This window comes from Lissotriton helveticus, chromosome 5_1 (assembly GCF_964261635.1).
Source record: "Lissotriton helveticus chromosome 5_1, aLisHel1.1, whole genome shotgun sequence".
Classification (NCBI taxonomy): Eukaryota; Metazoa; Chordata; class Amphibia; order Caudata; family Salamandridae; genus Lissotriton; species Lissotriton helveticus.
The window spans coordinates 472520430-472537982 of NC_136065.1; the positions used below are offsets into that span (position 1 = coordinate 472520430).

Sequence of the window (17553 nt, forward strand, 5' to 3'; positions counted from 1 at the left end):
CAATTTGTAATATTGCTCAGGCCAGGCCTTAACCACTTTATCACACCACAAGAGGTGATCCACCATGACCTGCTGTGGATTAAAGAGTGGCAAAAGACACCAGAGTAATGAGAAACATGATAGCTCTACAAATAAATTACTGGTTCAGAAAATACTACATTTCATAAGCCATCTACATGGGTATAACCGAAGTCTCAGTCTGTGGTTAAGCTATGTCTCCTTCAGGAGGTGTGATGCTTTCTTTCATGGGTTTGGCACACTAAAGGATGGTCAAATGCAAATGCAATTCAGACAGTGGTGTTGTCTCATTGCAACATTCCAGGAAATTAGTAAAGAAAGGACTCAAAAGACTGTAATAACTGAATAGCTACCTCCAGCGTTCCGCTCCCACCAACTTTACCATTGCAACTTGCAAATGATCATCATGCGCAAAATAACTAAAATGGCTCCTGAACCACAACTGTCTATCTTGATTAGGCCCTGTGCCGAATTTTCAGCCTTGTGGCAGGTAATGAGTTGATTCGTTCAGCTGCACAGCAGGACCTGCATCGAAGTCGGAGCAGGGTGCCTCAGACTTCAGAAAAATGGTGCTCAGGACTTGGGCTGCGGCGATCTTTTTAGCCAATCGGCAAGCGCTTTGTCAATTCCACATAGCAAGACTGCATCAGTAAAAACAGGCACTGAAGGTTGATGCGTGGACTTTCAGGCTTCGTGGCAGCAAAACCACTGCCTAGGGCCCAGAACAAAAATAGGCACAACTTGGCAGGTCAGAAGTCCCAGCAGAGGAGTTCAGGGGCTGCAGGTGAAGCCTTTGATGGCCCTGGGACTTCATTAGTGAAAGCAAGTACACACACACCCTTAGAGGGGCTTGGCAAGCAGAATTTAGAAAGTAAAGCCCATTCCTTTCACTGCCCAAGATAGAAGCAGCAAGCAGTAGGCCAGCACAATAGAGCAATAAGCAGAGTGGCAGTTCCCCTCCTACAGCTTCTGCAGATCTTCTTCTTGGCAGAATCTCCTTTTAATCCAGAAGTGTTCTGATGTTATTGTGTCACAGTCCCAGTATTTGTACCAGTTTCTGCCTTTGAAGTAGGCAAACTTCAAAGGAAAGTCTTTGTAGTACGCAAGACCCTGCCTTTCCCTGACCTGGCTCCAGACACACTGCAAGGGGTTGGTGACAGCTTTGTTGAGGACAGGCACAGCCCTATTCAAGTGTCAGTGGCAACTCCTCCCACCACTCTAGCTCAGGAAGACCTGGTGATGAGCCATCAGGATATGCAAGGCACACAGAGGCTCCATTTGTGTGATTGTCTAGAGTGAATGCACAAATAACCTAACTGTCATCCTCCCTCAGACGTGGATTACACAGGCAGGCAGAGGCACATGATGATAAAGCAAGAAAATGCCCACTTTCTAAAGGTATATATACCAAAAAATCGCCAATGCTGCCTATCTTGATTTACTGTATCTTTTTTTCATCCCACCTTTGAGTCAAACATAAAGTGAGGGGACCCTAGTTTCTTGAATCAATCCTTTGTTTTATTTTATTTTACTCCATTAGAACTTTTTTGATCATTTTTTATCAAATTTGTGCATTTCGGAAAAGCTTTTTACACACATTATATACAAAACATTCTATACAATAAACAACAACCCCTCCTGTCATTCACACTCACTCTCATTTACAGATCACTGTCAAAACACTCTCAAACATACTTTCAATCATCCCAAACATTATTTACAATCATGAGTCAATTATTTTTTCAGAAAACACAAAATTTCTTTAACATATAGCCATAGATATATTGTAAACATAAATCTATAATTCATAAAATTTCGTTTCTAGTTGTTGTCTTATGGCTTTGAAAACACACGGTCTACGCGTTTTGAACTCTTCTTATTGTTGAGTTCTCATCAGGACCACACACTGTGAATGGAGAGGGGAGACCTGAGTTAGACGTGTACTCTGGACCGGAATCAAAAACTACTAGTTGGCTCGACAGCCCTCATGCATCTTACCTCCAAATTTGAAATCAAGCAAATTGTAATATTCCTCAGAAAACACGATGCAGGACCACCTAAATGACACAAAATGCAGAGCTCAGCCGAGCTGTACCAATATTTCTACATTCACAACAGTATTCATAAACACAATACACTACTCACTTTTGATTCGTGGAAGTCGTGCACACTCTACCCTGTGAAGACATGTGAGGCATGTGATTAGGGGGACTCATGATGTTGTCAATTATTTTTTGCATTATCAATGGTGTGTATACCGCTCTTACCTAAAGCTCTGTTTTGCTTGGTAGGTGTGGGTAGGAGGAGATGTTTTTTAAGTATGGTGCCCCTGTAATTAGAAACGAGATATGTATCAGCCGCGTTACGGATTTCTTTAATAATTTCTGAAAATGTGTCTGTATTAGTGCAAGACTGCCTAAACGGCGAAACGGAAAGGGCAGGGATGCATCCTATTGCTGTGAATAAGACGCATCCCTGCACTTTCCTTTTGGTGCAGTGCTGCGTTGTAGTGCAAGCTTGTTTGGGGTGCCGCAGAGAATCAATTTCTTGTACATGCGCTCCATGATGCGTTTAGATCGCATTTTTAGGTTCAGCATTCGAGACCTCTTGTATATATTTTAATATATACTTATATGTGTCTGTACTTTGTGGGCTCTGGAAATCAGCCTAGGACTTGTCTGCTTCTGCTTATGGACTTTTTTTTCTGTTCAACTGCCTCTATTTAACTGTCTTGATAGAATACAACTAGGAGAGGTCAGCAAAATACCAGAATTGCTTTCTGCTTGCTCAACTGTCTTTATAGAAAATGACCAGTAAAGGCCAGTAAAATACCAGAATTGCTTTCTGCTGAGGGATTTCTTTTTTAAAAATTTTCTGGCAACTGCCTCTATTTAACTTTCTTGATAGAAAATGACCAGCAGACGTCAGTAAAATACCAGAATCACTTTAGCATTCTCTAGATTCCAGTCCATAGAAATTGTCTTCCACGAGCACCCGTAGACAATAATATTTTTTTCAATCAGTGATTTGACCCCCGAAGTCCCTGATTTTATATTAAAACAGAGCTTTTGACTGGTTTGCAGACATAATATCGATGTCTAAATACCGATATACCATTTAAGCATGTTTAAATATCGATATGACAGAATATCGACCATCAAGAATATCGTCGACCAGAATATCGACATGCAGGTAAGAAATATCGTTTTAAATAATATCGATGCTAGTAATATCGTTAGTAAAAATATCGTTGTTAATATTATCGATTTTTTTTAGTGTTTTGTATGTTAGCATATGTGTTAAATGTATAGTTTATTTAGTAATGTATGTTTGATTTTTTACAAGTAATTCATTTTATGGTAATTAATTTTTGCATATTTTAGTTCCGTAGTGGGATGAGGGTTTATTGGAGAATAGGGTGGGAAGTAATTTAATTACAGTATATTTATGAATAATTTCTGAGAAGTTATAATTCTTTTTTTAAAACATATATATTGTGTTTTAGTGCCGTAGTGGGTTGTGGGTTTATAAGGGAATAGGGTGGGAAGTAATTTAATTATAAGTAATTAATTAATAATTGTATTAATTAATATTTGTGTAATTAATATTTTGTATTGTTAATTGTGTCAAACATTTTATTAATTGGATATTAATTATTAATAAGTAATTGCTAAATATGTTAACTGTGTCATTTTTTATGAGTTGGTTGTGGGTTTATAGGGGTGCCAAGTAAATTAATTAATATCGATTATTAGTAATCTTATTAATTAATATGTATGTAACTAATATTTATATTATTAATTGTGTTAAAATGTTAATAAATGGTTATGGATTGGATATTAATTATTATGACATATTTGGTAAATATGTTGATTGTGTAATTTTTTTAGGAGTTGGTTTTGGATTGATAGGGGAGTAGGATGGGAAGTAATTTAATTTTAATAAAAATGTTATTCTTTTTTATATAGAATATTTATTTAAAGTTACTTTATAGTGTTAATTGTGTGATTTTCATTAATTAATTAATTGTTAAATAAGGATGCTTATTGTGTAATAGTTTACAATATTGGTGGTGATGTTTATAGGGGAATATTTTGAAAAATTAATTATTTGTTATTTAATGTTAATTATTTTGCAGGATTGCCCTCCGATATATAACACTTTCCCTACTGTTGCACTCGCTGGAGTGGGAATAGTAATTTTTACCCACCCGCTAGCCAACATTTTCCCTACTGTTGCACTCGCTGGATTGGGAATAGTAATTTTTACCCACCCGCTATCCAACACTTTCCCTAATGCTGCACTAACTGGAGTGGGAATAGTAATTTTTACATACCCGCTATCCAACACTTTCCCTACTGTTGCACTCACTGGAGTGGGAATAGCAAATTATTCCCCTCTGCTATCCAACACTATCCCTACTGTTGCACTTTCTGGAGTGGAAATAGTAATTTTATCCCCTACGCTATCCAATATTTACCTACTTTTATAGTTAATGTAGTGTAAAATATATTTTTTAAATAAATATTAATTTTGATATTTTTATTTATTATATATATTTTATTTGTATATTTATATTACAGGTTTATGTATATATATATATATATATATATATATATATTATATATATATATATATATATATATATATTCCATTTAAAGTCTGCTTCACAGCAAAAAGGTTGCGCACTCAGGATTCCGTATTACCAGATGATTTATTGTTTACAGGTTTACACGCTACGCGTTTCGACACTAAGAGTGTCTTGATCACACGTGAGTTGTCCCGGCATTATGGCACATATAAGCATACAACAAGTGAAATAAACATAGAGAAGGTGACAAGTAAATTCACTTAATTAGAGCGTACACATGGGGGCCATTTTGTAGTGGTGTATTAGTCAGATAGGAAATCAATTATATTTCCTCCACAGCCAATTACTTCAAAGGCCATGGGAAATTATCACGAGTTCTACTACATGATTTTAAATATATTCATCTTCCTAAGTAGGAGGAAGAGGCAGTCCGATTTATAGAGAAACTAAATATCAACGAATATAATATCAAGTTGACATATAACATCAGTTCTAAGACTGTTGAATTTCTCGATACAGAAATCAATGTAACCGAAGGTAAACTGATCTCCAGACTCCACAGGAAAGATACAGCTGGCAACAGTTTACTTCACGCCCTTAGTGCTCACCCATATCCCCTCAAATGGAATATTCCTTATGGTGAGCTTCTAAGGGCGAGGAGAAACTGTAGCAGTGATGAGGGCTTTGCTAAGGAACAAGAGACTATGCTGGATAGATTCAGAAATAGAGGCTATCCAGAGGAAGTCCTGGAAAAAGCTGTTCAAAAAATCGCCCTTATCAATAGAACTGAAACTCTAACACCCAGAGAGAAGAGTGATGACACCAATAATAAGACTCGAGTCATAACTACCTTTAACAGTAAATCCAAAAAGGTACAGAAAATACTGGTCGATAACTGGAATATTTTGAAAGTAGACAATATTGTTGGTCCTCTTCTAGATGATAGACCTCAAATTACATATAGAAGAGGGAGAAATCTACGAGATATTCTGGTCAAAGCGGACATCACAGAAAAGAGAACCCAGGTAGAAGGCCTCAAGGGCTTTTACCCATGTGGCCATTGCAAAGCCTGTAGGGCTAGCACTATGGTCAAGACCATTGATGTACCGGGGAGAAAGGAACCTAGAGTTATCAAACAGTTCCTGACCTGTAACACCAATTTTGTAGTGTACGTTCTCGAGTGTCCATGCAAACTTCGGTATGTAGGGAGCACCACCTGTATGGCAAAGAAACGAGTGCTGGAACATCTCAGAGCTATCACCCATGAAGATGCTAAATACCCCATTGCACGACACTTTCAAAAGTTCCATAAATCCAATAATTCCTTGTTGCGTTACTTTGCGGTGGAACAAGTCAACGTAGGAAGAAGGGGTGGGAATCGAGAGCTGGCCCTGAGAAAGAAAGAGTCAAAATGGATCATGGAACTCGAGACAAAGTTCCCCGGGGGACACAACCTCGATGAGGAACTTAGTACACACTTATATGAGGACTAAAAAGTTGATGATTATGACTAAGTCTGACCCAGTATAGAATATTGCTCCTATGTGTTATGAAACTTTACATTGTAACCTCTTTTATAAGTAAGTTTTTATGAAGAGATTTTAATTGTATGTTTATTTGTTTTTGTAGGATAGAATTGAGGCAAGAAACTGGTCCCGTCACCTTCACTTCACGGTCCTTTATCCTCAATTTTTCTTCACTGGAATGAAAGACACCTTCACTTGTATGCAAGATTTGAATTAATAGATGTGCACTCTAATCCTGGGACAGAATGGCTGGCTATCAGCATACGGTTAGAATACGAAGAGAAGAATGAAATCTCTGAGGGCCAGTGGTTACAGGTGTGTGGTTTAATTTGGGCACTAGACCGAATGGAAGGGATTCCACCACATACTGAAGGTATGAAATTTAGGTATATCTACAAAAGGCACCTATGCTTACTATGTATATACAAATTCTTACATAATTCGTTTCCTACTTAGGAAGATGAATATATTTAAAATCATGTAGTAGAACTCGTGATAATTTCCCATGGCCTTTGAAGTAATTGGCTGTGGAGGAAATATAATTGATTTCCTATCTGACTAATACACCACTACAAAATGGCCCCCATGTGTACGCTCTAATTAAGTGAATTTACTTGTCACCTTCTCTATGTTTATTTCACTTGTTGTATGCTTATATGTGCCATAATGCCGGGACAACTCATGTGTGATAAAGACACTCTTAGTGTCGAAACGCGTAGCGTGTAAACCTGTAAACAATAAATCATCTGGTAATACGGAATCCTGAGTGCGCAACCTTTTTGCTGTGAAGCAGACTTTAAATGGAATATTGAATCGGCTTTGTGTGGTCCGCCGATATTTTTTGCGCCACCTGGCTTGGGAGAGAGGATCTCAGCAGGACCCTGTTGTGTTTGTGATATATATATATATATATATATGTGTATTTATACTTTTTCTTATGTTTCTAACATTTTATAATTAAATATAAAAGTATTTATTAATATTATTAAGTCAATATATATTTTTTTTAAATATGTATGTTTAATTTTTTTATATTACATTGATCAGTTTTTTACATTTTTAAATAATTATAACTATGTTTTAATTAATTACATTCTTATTTAATTATTGTTATATTATTTTTTAAAAATCGATATTTTAAAGAACGATATTTTAAAGAACGATATTTTGGTTTCGATATTTTTGTACTTACCATTGTAGAGATAGGCTGTCAATATTCTGTCCATCGACATTGTAGCCTCGATATTCCTGTAGCTGGATATTCTGTACGTCGATATTCTGTTGGTGATCCCTTTCGACTATACCATTTCCAGCTGAAAGGCAATATTTCTCTCCATGTGTACCCATAACTGGCATGTCCCGCAGTTCAGTGCTTACTTCCCCTCCATGTTAATGAACAGTAGATGTTTCAGCACCCAGGCTAATTTGCTTCATAGCTAAATACACATAAGGTCCCAAAGGCGAGACCGATTGCACTGCAAATGCTTGTTCATTATAGAACCTTGTCCAGCCATTGAATGGGTGGATGGAAACTGGAGATGTGGGTACATGGCTCAAAAATCAATGAATGGTTGGATTGGTGAGGAGTGGGTGGGTGTATTAATGAAGAATTGCACAACATGAAACCAGGAAACCTTGATTCAATCCAGCTTCCACTTGACTACAGTGTGTGATCCTAGGCAATCACTTTTTCACATTAACTCCTTTTCCTTCATCGGTCCAGGGTGTGTGCTGCACAAACACAAAAGATTATAATGTAATACCAGCTATAGTAATACCTCAGGCCATGTGTAGGGGACAAAAGACAACTGGCATCCCTCTTGGTTAACTTATAGCATCATCATCAGGGCAATGGAAGAGAGGCATGAATGTTTCTAAGTAATGATTAGCATCACCTACCTCTAACAATTGACACTCAACACAATGGTATAATTAAATATACTAAACTAAAGCATGTTGCAGAGGTCACTCAATAAAGAAATATGTTGTTTTAAAATGGTATCATATATGTGTACTGAACTCAACTGCTGGTCCCTCACCCACTCCCCTAATGCACTGAAGATCGACGCTGCTCCTGGCAACTGTAGGAGACTGAACCTAGCTAAATTGAAAAATAAATGGTTTTGAAGTGAGTGTGGTCTGATGAGCATGCTTTAAAACCATTTGTTTTTAGGTCGAGCCTCGTCTGCGCATTCCCTTCTCTGTGAGGCATGCTGTAATCCAGACTGTGTCTTGAAGCACCTCCCATCTTTTACATTCTTTCTTGTTTGTGCCCTTTATAAATGCATGCTTTTGTTTGCGCAACATGCTTAATTAACCCCGTTGTTTGGTGTTTTGGACCTTCCCGGCAGACTGTCCCTGCTACATGTAGTCTTACACTGTTTTTAATTTACGTTCCTTTGTGCGCACAAATTTTTCTTTGGGGTTTGCCTCTGGCTTGTTCCAACACGTTACCCATATAAGGCCAGCCTTCTTGGTTGCAGGTGCCTCTTCTTGAGTCACTCAGAAACGCCATTTCGGTGTCAGGTCAGTATATTCCCGAAATTGAGTGCTTTTTAGGTCGAGCGTCAGCGAAAGACCTATTGTCAGCCGTATTTGGGAATGTAGACACGAGAGGGTGCACGAGCGCAGAGCGCAGATATCACCTCGTGGGTGCGCACGGCGCCGTGCCCCCTCTCGTGCCTCATTCCCATGCGCAAACACACTCACACAGGCACACTCACGCATGCGCACATACACACGCATACACAGGCACACACACACTGCATACACACGCGCCCCCCCTTAAACAGAGCCATGCGCACACAGACAGACACACACACAGACACACTCGGACACACACAGACACACGCACATACACCCCCCCTCCACTTACCGGGCTCTTTCTGCGTGTCCCACAGTCCGGGTGTTCTCTGCACAGCCGGGGTACTTAGCTCCCAAACCCCCCTTCTAACAAAGCGCTATGCACAGCCGCGACCTGTGGACTTCCCCAGGTGATCCAAGGAAGGCATGCCCGGGCAAGCGGACTTCCCCAGCTGGTGCAGGACAGACATGCCATTAGGTGCCAGCGTGCCCGGCTTACCTTCGGCCCGCACTGCTCCACTGCGCCCTTGCGGGGGCTCGCAGCCGCCGCCTGGGACACCCTGCTGCGCAAACACCATAAACCGAGGAGGACCAGGGAGTCGAGCTTCGGCAAAGGTGCCATGGTGCGCAGCCTTTCAGCAACGGCTGCAATCTGAGCACCTCAGGCGCATGCGCGCGGACTGCAACACTTCCAAACTACTCCTGCTTCTCCGCTGGGAGAGGTCGCGCGCGTGAGCTTCTACCGTAGTGGCAGAATCAGATCACGACACGCGCCTCGTGAACAGTTCACGTGATTTTTACGTTTCTTCTGCGATGACGAGCATGCTTACACTTTCGCGAGCCGCAGACCACGCCGGTATTGCAAGGCTGAAAGACGGAAGCAGCATAGTTCACGGACCTCTGACAGGCTTGTTAAAATACTGGCAGAAACGTGCGGAAAGACAAGCAGGCGCTACAGAGCGCTGGGAATGAACCACACGGGGTGAGTGCCAAGGTCACCGTCTCGGCTCCGGGCCTTCCTGCTGCCATTGTGCCCTGACGCGTGCAGTCACGTTGCATCAGAGCGCGGCTTGTTTGTTTTTATGGCATGGGGTGCTCACATCCCAGCGTTGGCTCAGCGTCCTTAACCTAATCTCCCCAAGCCCTAAACATAGAAATTATCCTTTCATGTTAAACATTTGCATCTCATGTCATCTAAAGCGATTTACTCAGTGGTCGAAGTGGGGACAAAAAAGTAGGGGAACTGTGGGCGGAGACTCAGGGGGCGGGAATAAGCAGAGGATTGGATTAGTGGGCGGAGTCGGAGGTGTGGCTAAAAATAGCAAAACATACCAATTTTTAGTGCATTTGACATTTCACTGACCAGTTACAGCTTATAACGTTATTTAATTCAAACAATCGATACACATGTTTATTTGAGGTTTAATATAGAAGTTGTTTATAATTAATTCATTTACAATATGGGACATGTTTCCAATCACAGAATATTCCAAATACGCTTATAAGTGGAATCATAAGCCATTTGTCTCCGAGCCATGCAGTTTCTTTCATTGGCACTTCTCCCTTTTTCTAACCATTTCTGAACATAAAATTCATGTTTAAATTCTATGACATGAGGCCCCACGATGTTTATGAACATTATAGAAGACAAACAATTTATTGATATTCCGTTCTGCAGTGGTTTGAGCACATCATTCATTACACTAAAGCCCCGTTCACATTCAGCAGTTGAGGTACAAAAGGTGTTTATCATGTGCACTAATGGTTTCAGGCTTTCAAGGAAGGAAATTTTTATTTGGTTTGTGCTCTCTGAAACCAAGGATGTACTGCCTAGTATCAAATACATGCAACCTGCTACAAAGGTTTTGTAACTCTCCCTCACCGTATAAGATGTCTACTGGATCTGGCCAATAAGCTGGTTGTAGGAGTTTCATTCTGTGTACTAACTCTTTGTATTCGATTTGGTCATTGTTTGTGGTTGTGCATCTCGAAACATTTGATGCATTAGACATTGTCATCCTTTTTCGCAGGTTATTTGCTAAGCTCCGAAAGCACTGTGCCCTATTGATGCTAGCACAGCCTTTGTTCTGTTGCAGTCCTACACCATCAAACTGCATCCGCTCAGCAGCGTTTAATGCAGTTGTAGCAAAGGGCCCAGGTGCATCAGCCATTGATTCATACACTAAAATCTGCATCTGTATTGAGCGATCGGCCTCATATATGGTCATATCACGCCGCTGCATACCCGGACCCAGCCCGCCCTCGCCACCCTCACTTCCTGGCAACGCTCATTACCCTGTTTCTAGCATACCCACATCCTGGCCTCCCCTCGCTTCCCCTCACTTCCTGGTATTTCTCATTACCCTGCTTCTAGTATACCCAGATCCAGCCCTCCCTCACCACCCTCACTTCCTGGCATATCATTCATTACCCTGCTTCTAGTAAAGACTGACCCATCCCTCCCTCGACACCTTTACTTACTCCTATCAAGCATTACTCCTGAATCCAGCCCTCCCCTCGCCCACCTTGCTTCTTCTGGTATACCCGGCCCCGCCATCTCTACACTTCTGGAGACTTGCCGCAATTCACACGGGCAGGCAGAGCAGACTGCAAACTGCCCAGGGGGCACATATGGCGAGCGGGCATAAAAAAGGCTTGAGGGGCATCAGTAGAGCCTCTGCACTGTAATTGTAGGTTAAGCTGCATGTCTGGATTGAGATAGGCAGGGACAGCATTGTCGAGCCCCTACCAGCAGCACAGAGAGCAGTGGCAGATCGGGATAGATGCCCTTCGGTGGAGCAAAATGCCAACATTTTAGAAGAGTAAAGAGGGAGATTTGTTTAAAATAACCGGAAGACTGAATTTCCCCCATTGACTTCTGTTGAAAGCAGAGGCCACAGGCAGCTGAAATCAGTGCTTAATTTGTCAAATAATATGTGCCGGGGCTCAAAGTTTTTCTCAAAAGCTCGTTAACAGTGCTGCCGAATGCAGGGTTGATAGTTGTGTCCGCTACCACCAAACACTCCATGTGCCTTTATTTTACTTTTGCAGGATCTTTTTCCTCCCTGCTTTCTGCTCTTGTCTCTATTTTCCAGTCCTCTTTCTTTACACATATTCTGCCTTTCTCTGTTGTACTGTTTTAGTCCCCCAAAACGAGTGCTGGTGGCCACCACCTGCAACCACCTTGTCAAATTAAGCACCGGAAATGGGAGGCCTGATGACAGAATGGGGCTTGAATTTGCCTCCTGCTTTGTTTTATTTTCAAAAGTAAGCAGCCCTCCATATAACTACAATCAGCAATTATGCAAGGAAAGCATCCACTTATTGATAATTTGTGACTAGAGCTACGCTGGACATTACTTGGAGATAGTGCTAATTAAATCATGACTAAGTGATGTTTTTGGTTATGGCTGTTAGCGGCACTATTATGGAGTCAAGATCCCTGTATTGAAGTAAAATGAGAATGAGAAATATGAATGTGCATGCATCAGGAGAGTTGGAGTGAACTCTCTAGGTCTCATACGGGATGGAAGTGACGTTACTAAATAAAAGAACGTATAATGCTACATTTGGGTTTCAAACTGTTACTAATGGGGTACAACTAATGCCCAGACAGTGTTAAAAAGCTTAAACAGGACAAAACAATGAAGTAATGTCATCACAAAACGGGCCACGTAAAGCTGCGTAATTTTCCTTTTCTTGCCGCATAATTTACTCAAACCTGCTGCATAATTTGACGCTCCCTTGCTGCATAATTCCAGTGGCACTGCTTATTGCGCCGCCTTAAAGAAATGAGGCCGGTCAGCCATTGCTTGGTGGCTGTCATAGCCACACCCACTTGAGATTGGACGGGAACTGCTTACAAATTGTGTACACCAAATAATCTCAATTCACGTATAAGAGTGCAGAGGAGAGGGGATTCCATATAACGTGCGTTTGAAGCAATCCAAACTCCAAGAAGTTCCGACCATATTGGAAACTGCCAATGCATCAGAAGGCTATACCTGATATGAGACAGACAGCTGTTTGGTCAAGGTAGAGGCTTGGTTAACGGCCAGTGTGGCGTTTTATAAAAGCCAGAAAACCAGGACTACTGGAATTATGAGATTTTGTGGCTGCTGCATTTTCTGCATAACTATGTATTTACTGCATTTGCTACATAATCCATCATCTGCTGATTCTATCAACAACAAAAAATTCCAACTCAAACGGAAGAAATGATACTAAAAATGCTGCAAAAGATGTTGCTGTACAGTGCGAGACCCTGTGCAAAGGTTCGCTGGTCACCGCTCTGGAGTCAATTGCTGAATTTGGATGTTAAACTGGTACTAGTGAGGTGAAACCTTTGACCAGTGTTAACATGTGAAAATGACAAAACATTGAAGTAATACTATCACAAAAAAGTGGCACATTATGGTGCTATATTTTGCTTTACTTTTCGCATAATTTAGTAAACTCTGCTGCATCAGTTGGTCCTCTCTTGCCGCATAATTATAGTGGCCCTGCACACAACATAACATCCTTTCTACATTCAACGGTGGGCTGCTGTAGACAACTCCGCTAATATAGAATAACATAAAGAAGCTAACATATATAACAAGCATCACTCTCACGTCTTTTGACAAACTTTCACCATCTGGAAGAAATAACAAAATATTCAAAGACTTACTACAATCGTTCAGATCAGTTGACTGGGGGTGAGTGTTTGATTTGCTCAAACGCTCCGTCCATCATCCCCTTTTGTATCGCTTACTACAATCGTAAGCAAATCTTATGCCACAATTTACCTCAGCGAGGTACTTGTGGAATTTCAAAGGCCTTACTTTGTTTTATTCAACATACAATCCATTTTCCCTTTCACTGTGGGGAATCCCCTTTTAAGCTTTTCCTTGTGTACATGATGCAAACTATTTTTGGTTCAGGAGAGAAATAACAATCAATACACACCTGCTGATTGGGAATAGCAAGAGACTCTGGAATAAATGGGGTTCTGAAGCCACGTAATTCTCTACATAAGCAGGTATAAACAAAACATGTGCAGCATAATCCATCATCTGCTGCATAATGTGCTGATTCCAACAGCCAGAGAGATGCATCTTGCTCAAATGATCAAAGGTTACTTAAAAACCGAATAGCACCAGGCATCGTGCGGTTCAAAGGCAGACCCTTTGCAACAGTGTTCAGGTGCTACACCAATACTACTGAAAAATGGCATATGTGAGTGCTGAAAAGACAAGACACTGTGAAAAATACTGCAACAGATGGCGCCAAAGAATGCTGCGTAATATGCCTTTCCTTCGTGGATAGCTTACTCAATGCTGCCACATAATTTGGAACTGGATTACTGCATAATTCTAGTGCGCTACATTGAAGAAACCTCTACCTTGCTAAATGTACACTATTTGTTTTAACTATACTGTTAAGGGAGTACTTGAACTATGATTATGCTTTTTGACACGCTTTTTGCTGATGCTGTTCAGCATTGGCAAATGGAAAAAATATTATTTGCCAATGCTGCGAGCGCCATAAAAAAAATGACCACAGATGCACGCAGGCCCTTCAAAAAGGAAAAATGCAAAATTAATGCAAGCATTCAATGATTGGCAAAGCCAATAGGCATCACCTATGACATCTAGCAGCTTTGTCAATGTTTTGCACCTATGTTGTAAAGCAGTGTGTTTGGACAAAGACACAGGCGGGGGAGGAATTTTTTTTAAAAAGGGCTATGACGCTCCCAGCGCTGGCTGTGTATCATAACGCTTTTTTGTTTGCACCAACGAAGCAATACAGAGGGATGCTCAGAGGCAACACGGAGGAAGAGCAGTAACATGGAGGGAAGGAGAGAGGTCAGGACTGGTGGACAACCGAGGATAGTGAAGGATTGTGAGGTGTGAATCGCAGGGCCATCAGAGAAGCCGTTTTCGCACCATGCTACCCTGATGGCCCTCTCAGTCTCACTTTGCAGGCCCATTAGACACAGCGGGGAAGGGGAGGAGGTCGGGCGCACTGCAGAGGCCTTCTGAATATTCACGTTGCACCACTCATGTGGAAAAAAAAAAGGTGTACTTTTAAAGTATGGCAATTTTACAGTCCCCGGTACGCTCTTTCAAAAGTAAGAAGTAGGGGAACGGGCTAACATAATTTTAAGAAGTAGGGGCACGCCGTGCCCTTCCGTCCCCGCCCACTTCTAACGCTGGATTTACTGTACTCCAGCCAAGTTCGCGCTATATAAATCTGCAAAAAAGTTCCGGATATGCCTTGCACATATGTGCCGAACTTGGCTAAAGGCAGCGCACTGCCGCTTTACATGGAAGAAGAAAATGCCGATATCGTTAAATACCTGCCCAGCCACCAGATTCCCAGACACGCCCCTACCTAACCCCCACGACCCACTCTAATCAATTTTTATAAAGCGCGAACTTACCATGAGGTCATTAAAACGCTTTTCATGAGCACCAAAAGTTCTACGTGAAAGCATCATTTTTTTTTTTTTTATGGCACAGGGTGCTTAGATTCCCAGCGTCTGCTCAAAGTCCTTCGCTTAGTCTCCCCACACCGTAACAGAAATTATGCTTTCATGTAAAACATTGCACCTCGTGTAAAGTGCTTTATGTCCTCCGGCCAAGTTCGCGCTATCTTAAGCTGCAAAAATGAGCACTGGCTATGCCTTGCTCATATGAGCCGAACGTGGCTGAAGGCAGCGCACTAGGGCGCTTTATGTGGAAGAAGAAAATGCCGATATAGTTAAATAAATTGTCTCGCAGCCCTGTTCCCAGATACGCCCCTACCAGACCCCCACTCTAATCAATTTGGTAGGTACTGCCGAGAAATCTCTTTTTCCATTTAAAGCCCTGGTAAATATCACTCAGAAGAACAGCTTCTCACTGTAAACAAATCTTTATATTTCGAGTTCAGTCTGTTTTTAACATACTTACTAGCCCATTCCGTATAACAACAGGTGGTGCACCATCAAAAGTGCAGCAGGTGCAGTGGCGCCAGAGCCCAGAAATGTAAGGCACCCACCCGGCCGCTCCTCTTACCTGGGTACTGAAATACCGGGACATCGCAGATACTGTGAAGAAACGGTCTCCGAAGGGTGAAATGAAACTCCTCTCTCTGACACAGCCCGAGTATTTATAAGCAGCGCCCAGTTTTACTTTCGGTTTGTATTTTTCACATGTCCAGGGTGGGATGGGCCGGACTGGCAACATTGCGTACCAGGGCCTGTACTGCGCGTAGCGCGAGAGCACAGCCTGCCCGGCCATTGCAAAAGGGATTAGGGGCAGAGCAAACTGGGCTGTGCCTTTTAGCGCCCCCCCCCCCCCCATTTCTCCCCACCGATAGAGTCAGCTCTTTCCCGGAGAGACTCTTGCCCTGATGCCTCATTTAATTCTTAAACAGATTTTCTTAAATAGCGTTTTCCTTTAATTTACTTTTAAGTGGGTGATGCATGAAAGTCTGTCTATTGCAGACATTTTGCAGACAATTGTAGTGTTTATATTTCGTGCAACGCCATAAAACAGTTTCTTTTAGAGAAAAAAAAAACAGGACCTCATATATGAGAAATGGGAGGGTGTCACAGAAATGATTTCCAGTAATAATAGTGAGATGCTTCTGCGTTACAATATTTAAAACACACATCACTATCCCTGAATAATAGATATAAAAACATTTAGAATTCGAACTAGTGCGCTTGTGCACTGTCTGTGACCTGGCGAAAGAGGGCATGAAAGAGCTGAAACTGGATCATAAATGTAAAGCAGTTCCGAACAGGGGCCCACAAAATGTGTTCGACCATGGCCCCCAAAATCCTTAAGATGTCCCTGGCTTGGGGAGGTTCTTCCTCCAAAGAATTTCCGATCCGAAGCAAATCCAAAATATGGTGCGTTTTACCACACATTTTTAAAATATTGAAGCTTGCCTAATCATTGAATGGACGGATGGGCATGGCTCAATGAATGAATTAATGAATAAAGAGTTAGATGGGTGAATGATCTATGTGGAGCAAATGGTCTCAATTAACTGACCAAGGGTGGGTGCTGTGGTTTTCATTTTAACTTGTGCATTAAAACATCACCCTCCCAAAACAGTACTACCACCAATCCTTGTGAAACGTGATTTACCATCTCAAATGATTAAACACAAAGTTTTAAGCTTTCATCTAAAATGGGCAAGAGATAGAGATAACAATGTAGTAGCAAAACTGGACAAAGTGAAACCAGGAAACGTTGCATCAATCCTAACTTTCACCTGACCACACTGTGTGATCCCAGGCAACTACTTTTTTTCCACAGTGCTTCTTTCCTTTCATCATTACGTGCTAGCACCTTTTAATACATCAGCTCGAGGTGTGTGCTGCACAAAAACAAAGCACTATAATTTACTCCATTCACAGGGCTTCAAGAGGGAGGAAAAACCTGGGGGGAGGGGTGTCTCTCAATAGGGCGTGGCCTGTATAATTAAGGGGCCTGGCTTAAAACACCGAAGCTAAAACCCATCCTTAGCATAGTGTGCTGCCCAACTGTTATTTTGCTGTTTGTCTCATTGCACCCAGATCTATAATACATCAAGTAATATTATACCTAACAGCCAGAACTATTGGCTTTGTCAAATGTTGTTAGTTGCATAAGATAAAAAAGCAAAAACTATGTCTTCATTGTATATAATATCGAAAATGCTTCAGTTCTGAAATGATGAGACTGACAGTACTATAACAAGTCTCTTCGAAGTCACATCACAGGCAGTGCAGGGTGGCAGGCACTGCTCCAAAGTTCAGATTTTTTTTCACCCTGAGGGTGAAGGCATAAATGGAGAGCCCGATAGGGACCCGTCTCA

At 41.5% G+C, this 17553-nt stretch overlaps 1 long non-coding RNA gene across 1 annotated transcript; it reads right to left on the reverse strand.

Moving 5' to 3' along the window:
• Positions 1-387: 387 nt before the first annotated feature.
• On the reverse strand, positions 388-15809 carry LOC144753229 (uncharacterized). The gene is made up of 5 exons (XR_013594252.1): positions 15759-15809; positions 2286-2347; positions 2164-2195; positions 2017-2075; positions 388-1924 (listed from the first exon to the last, which is right to left on the reverse strand). It is a non-coding gene; the product is annotated as an uncharacterized LOC144753229 (long non-coding RNA).
• Positions 15810-17553: the final 1744 nt, after the last annotated feature.